The sequence below is a fragment of the Centrocercus urophasianus genome, unplaced genomic scaffold (genome assembly GCF_019232065.1).
Source record: "Centrocercus urophasianus isolate 14NV4802_14NV808 unplaced genomic scaffold, USGS_Curo_1.0 seq_12, whole genome shotgun sequence".
In the NCBI taxonomy this organism is placed as follows: Eukaryota; Metazoa; Chordata; class Aves; order Galliformes; family Phasianidae; genus Centrocercus; species Centrocercus urophasianus.
In genome coordinates, this window is record NW_024884364.1 from 48525656 (window position 1) to 48532032 (window position 6377).

Genomic DNA, 6377 nt, shown 5'->3' on the forward strand with positions numbered 1-6377 from the left:
CTTAGAAGATGGTAGCATCGTCTCAGAGTAATTTAAGCTCTGGTCTAACCTGAAGTAACGTTGTGGATGGGAAATTTTTTCTTTCTGAGACCAGATAAGATTTTCCTTATGTTGGGCTCCCATATGCTAATGCACATCTAACAGGGAAAAAAATCATTTAGAAGTAGGCTGTATGTCATAAATTATTTAGTAGACTGTCTTCATTCATTGTAGATTCCTACTGTTGGCTTTCAGAGAACAAGCAGAGAGCTGAAGTTACTGCATTCTCTGTCACATATCTATTCTTTGTCTGTCTTGGGCATCCCATTTTTCAGTTGCCTGTAGGACAGACCTCCACTAAGCAGTGGGTCCCAAATGTAGGAAGAATAAAAATCCCTCAGTGGCTACACTGTGTAACGCTGGAAATTGGCAAAATACCGATGAAAGCTCGTATGCCTTCTTCCTTATATTAGCAATGATAGGTCACTGAACAGCAGTGTGCATGATTTGTTCTGACTCTCGATTGGGAAGGCTGTGTTCTCTCTCTGTTAGAAAACACAACAGGACACTATTGATAGCACAAATTAAAGTGTCAGCTCTTTAATGAGTTGACTGTGAGATGGCCAGCATTTATTGCGCTATGAAGAAATATTGGCTGTGGAAGATTTCTTGACAATTATTTGACATTGGAGAGAGTATTTCATTTGTAATTTTTTGGATAAAATAGATGTCTAGTAATTCCCAGTTCTGATGTTAATTACAATAGCACAAATTCTAGATTAGCCACCCACAAATACAAAGAGAGAATTGTTGGTAGCTCTTATCTGCTATTAGTTTTAATTGAAAAATGTCTTCATTTCTGTGTTAGGAGTGAAAAAGATTTGGATCCATACACTTGCCATCTCAGTCAGGGCATGCCTGGCCTTAAGGCCATTGTTGGGCAGTCTTGGGTGGCTTATCATTTTATGTGATCCAGCTGTATTTTCTGTGTAACTAAATACTGGCTTCTTATGGTTGATATAGTTCCTTTCCTAAATGTCAGAATTCTCACATTTGGTCAGAATGATTATTTATTCTGTCTTTATTATTCATAGTATTCAATGTTGAAATCTCTCCTCCTTGTGCCGTGCTTCCTAGGCCTGTCTAATTGAATTGAGTGCTATTTCCATATATCAACATTTGTCTGGTCATCGTTTGAAGGATGAAACGTAAATGACACCAGGTTGACCATCCAGTCAATTTTCCCAATTGTAGCTAAGCCTTCAGCAGTGTCACTCTTACTGAGCTTGTTGTAGTTGACTGCCAAATTGTGAGTCATGTGGCCTGCAGGTTTATTTAGATTATGGTTTTGTCTTGATTTTTGTGTTTGTTTCTGGATGTTCAGGGGGTGTTAGGCTTTTTCAGTCAATCAGCAGAGAGATACGTAAAAACATTATGCCTGATGTTTTCAAGCTATTCTATGCAGTTTTCCATTTTGTGATGTTAAGATCTACATCTCATAAGGATAAGTTAAAACACGTGCATAGGTTGCTTAGGTATTGATGTAATGGCAAGTGTCTCATAACACCATGTCTAATGTCTCTTCACACACTGATTTTTCCCACAGTGGAAATGTGTATGCAGATACAGGAATGTGATATGCGGTATTTTCCTGTATCATTGGGCTGACTGCCCATTTAGAAATTAAGATCTTCAGCACAATGAAGAACTTTGGTCTTAATCTTTGTCTTTTCCGTAGGGAGGAAAGCACTACTAGCTTCCAAGTGCTGATGGTGGGTCTTCCAGATTATACTGTGCTGTTTGTCTTTATTGTACTTTCTGAAGTAAAAGAAACTCTTTCCACTTTAACCTTTGATTTAGCATTGGGTTTTCATATGAAAAATAGCAAGAGATTAAAGAGCAGTAGCTGTAAGTGCTTCAGTGTGGTGACACATGATTTGGGCCATGAGGTGTAAGACATCCATGTACATTAATCTTTGTACAGAGAGATACGAGCTTGAATACTTTCAGTGTTGAGGAAGCTCTGGTTTAGAAGCACAGCAATGTAGGCATGTAGCCTTCTAATTTTTTTAGCATTATCCTGCCACCCCATGATTTAAAGCATCATTATTACTGCTCCCTGAGAGGCACTGAAGTAGTAAAAGAGTTCTGGAGAAATGCTGGGAGAGGTCCCTCAGAATGGCAGGGCAGCTGGAAACCTTCCACTGCCATATGTCCTCACACCTTTCCAAAATGCTGCAAAGAAAGTCTTGCCTTATTCTTTTGTTATGGCTCGGCCCCAGTCTATGTTCCCGTGTGACAGAAAAAGCCTTGCAATTGTATGTTTGAAATCCTAACCTGAATAAATGCAGCAGGACAGGGATGGCAGCCCCAGGCCTTGATTCTTCTTTTTTTCTCCTTTTGCCCAGATTTTTGCTTCCATTGACTTCAAAGGGGATTTACACAGAGGTAGGTAAAAGCCCGTGAATCTTCAGTTTCCAAGGGGTCAACAATGAAGTAAACAAGGAGCTCCTGTGCTAACAGCTCAGCATTCCTATTAAATCATACCTTTTGAGAAAGCACATTAGCTGCTAGCAAAACTGCAGTTTCTTGTGAGCAGTTTCCCAAGGCCAGCACAGGTGTGCTTTAAGGTGTATAGTTCAATAACGTTCTTCTTGGGTTAATTGTGCGATGCTTTGCTGTTTCCTCAAAACAAGGTGAGAACAATCCTCTTAGCAAGTGCTTAAACAATGACTTAAACAAAAATCATGAAAACAGCAGATAAATAAGTTTAGTACAGATAAGACCACCATTTAAAAATGGATAAGAAGTAAATAATTTTACAAGTACACCTCCTCTTACTGTAACTTAAGTAATTATTTGAATGCATGGAGATGTTTTTTTCTCAAAGAATGTCGTCTTATTTCTTTACAACATACACAGACACATTGTAATCGTAAGTCTTCCTGAAACTCCACACATTCATAAAACAGTTCATATCCAAGCCTTTAAAACAGCTACTGGAAACTTTGTGTTTTGCATATTACTAGTCATTGATCAGGAAAAAAAATATATATATGTATATACGATTACACTATGGGATTATACTACTGAAACACTTCAAAATTGAGAGCCATCTGCCACACAAGAACATGCAGGTTATTTTTTTGTTTGTTTGTTTGTTTTTGGTACTTTTCTTCATTTTTGTTATACAAATTAATCCACTTGGAAACATTTTTTCTGCTCTCCTTCCATTTCTTCTTTCTTTCTGCTTCCCCACTCATTTTCAGATGAGTTCATTTTCTAGTGCCAAAATTAGAGTTGCAAGAAATGCATGTAAGTGGGAATATCTTTATGTTTTAAAAAACTGGATTTTTAATTTCCTTTAAAATTACCTTTTTCATGAGACTTATGGAAAATTAAATGAGAAGTGAGAATACTAAAGCAATGTGTTATTGAAAGGTAAGCACATCTTTAATGTAGAAGTTAAAGAAGGAATGCAGATAAGCCTGATATTCTTTTACAAACAAAATTATTTGATTTAATTATTTGTGGCTTACTAGTATTGCTCTCTAATTAAAACAGTGTTATGAGACCTGATTAGGGAGCACAACCAGATCAAAAGTAGATTGTTTTAGAATATTTCTGGAATAAGTACTTTAGTAGCAATATATGTATATGTAAATATTTATGTATGTATGTATTGAATCTCATTAATCTCGGCAGGTTTCTGTGTGGTTTTTTTTTCTTCGTTTTTAAATACTCTTTGTTCTCTCCAGCAGTAATTCCCAGTCTATACAGATATCTCTCAATTGGGAAGCATGGGGTCTAATTCTTTATGGAATTAGGAACAATATTGTCATATGGCATGTGAGAACATCTCTCACTGGGTGCAGGCAAATGGCTATTTATTTCTGTCATCTCTGTGTAAGAGTTATAGACAAACTGAGGATGAAAAAGGTTCATCCAAATTTGTAAGTGCAGGTAGAGGTGGAAGGATTCACCTTTCATTCTCTGGTGAATCACAACTAGTGATTACAACCGGTGGTAGACCAATTAGTAGACCCATTAGTAGAAGACCAATTGGTAGACCAATTAGTTTGTTAATCCAATCAGTAACTTATCCTTTTAGTTTCTTCAGTTGACTGATTTCTCTCTCATTTTGTCAATTAGAGTTTAAAATGTTACTTTTTTCCACCTCCCCCATCCTCCCCCCCCAAAAATCCAGAACTGTTCGGCTTTTGTCAAACTTGAAAACAGACTTTGCTGATGCAGTGTCTGTTGCTTACAGCAGAGGGTAAAGGTGAGGAACGACTGACACAGAGAATAAGTAGAGGTGCAGACAGTTCAAAACAGCATAATGATGCTCATAAGCACAGTTCCCATTAAACCCCTTTAAAGTTAGTTACATGAATGAGGAGAAAGAAGTACAACCAGGTTCAACCTTCATGTATAACAATCAGTATGAATCAGCACAGGCCCTGGAACAGTTGAAAATCAAGACTCCGCTTTTTTACTGAAAAATGCTATTATCTTGTTTCTCTTCAACAGTTGGGCCCCAGCATACCTTCATTGCATGTGTCTGTACAAACAGGAAATAGTAAAAATTGTTCTGCATCACATTGTAAATTCTTACAAATGTGAGGCCAATTGTAGAAATTAGGATAAATCTTTGAGTTATATGCACATGGAAAGCAACAGAAAAAAAAAGTTATTTATTCACAAATTAATTCAGAGGTAATTTGAACAATTCTATTCATACCACTCTTGTCAGAATCCTGACACTGCCTTCCTGAATCTCTCAATGGAGAGAATGAAACAGGAACGCTTTGGCTTTCTGTTCTTATGAAGACATTGCTACATATTTGTATGACTTGGAAATCTCTCAGGAGAAACAAATTTAATAGGAACAAGTGCAGATTTCTCACCGCTCTTGGATCCTGAACAAACCATTAGCCCTTTTCAAGGCTGAAATACTATCAAGTTTTGAATGCTTTCATGTATTTTTAACTATGTAAGAAAAAACATGTAGCATTAAAAAATGCGACCAATTTTATATAGACGTGGGGATAGGTGTCATTTTTTCCAGCTACAAAACTGTTGTTTGATACAGGGACAGGGAAATATTTTTATAGGTTTGTAATAAAGCACCTGCACTTGCGCTGTTCTCAGGCACAGAGGAGTGCTGTAGCCCTACATCCTTTGAACATTTCATCTGTGTGGGGAATTCAGAGCTCTACAAGTCATGCAGCAGGATGGTGGTGTGTGTGTACAATTTTCTCCAAGTCTATTCCAACTGGCCCAACTTCTCCTGTTCCACTGAAAGCAGTAGAAGGTGCAAGCCAAAGCTGTGTTCTTATTCCCCAGGGTCAATAGTGCTCGTGGTCAGGTAGGACACACAGTAAATTTTGAAGAATGAAAGTCATCATTCCATCACTTCATTCCCCACACTCTGTAGAGAAAAAGAAATTAAGAAAAAGTCAAATAGCACTGCGTGAACACTCATATTACTGGTGTTCACTGTCAAGATAAAGACAAAAAACCTATGGGTGTAAAATGGTTACTTATTGCAACTGTTTCATCTCTGACTTTTTTTTTTAATTATTGTAGTAACAGAAGCACTTTGGGACATGTAACAGAAGTATCAAGGCTGGAACTCTGATAATGAAAGATAGAAACAGAATTTGAATAAAGAAATAAAATAACTGGGAAAACAAAACCATAAAGTATTGTGGTAGAAACTACTTCGGGAGACTGTACAAAATTCTAGTTTTACTGTAATCACTAATACAGGATCAGAGAAAGGGTAATCAGAAAGGGAAAGCAAAGGAGAGCCTAGGTTAGAAGAAGAGGTATATATTTGGGTTATTTAACCTATCAAATGTTGGCTGGCAGGAGGTAGGGTTGTTGTGTCTGTAAGTATAGACTAGGAGTAGCATCAGGAAAGGTGATAAGAGTCTTAATTAGAGGTCAGTATTGGTATGAAAATAAACGCAGTCAACCCATGGACAATTAGGTCCACGCCAATCAATTCTACTTCATAGGACACAGTGGGCACCTCACTGTTTCAGAGATGAAGCTTTGTGGACAAGATTAATCTCCCTTCAATCTAAATGCATAAATATTAGTTAATTAGGCCTGAGCGTATTTTCTATACATTCTTTATAATAAACAAGAAACAGATAGCTCCAGATATTATAGCAACTTAATTTGGACCAGCGAGCATCCCACTGCATAGCTGATCTTTCACCGTTGGTCTTATAAGGAGCCACAGGCAGACAATGAGTACTGGATGTTTGCTTTTTAGACAAATAAAGGAAGATGAGGTGATAATCACTCTGTATATTTAGCAATATTGACATTGTAAAAATAGATGAAATACTTTTTATAGAATACAGAAATGTTATAGACAACTTCTG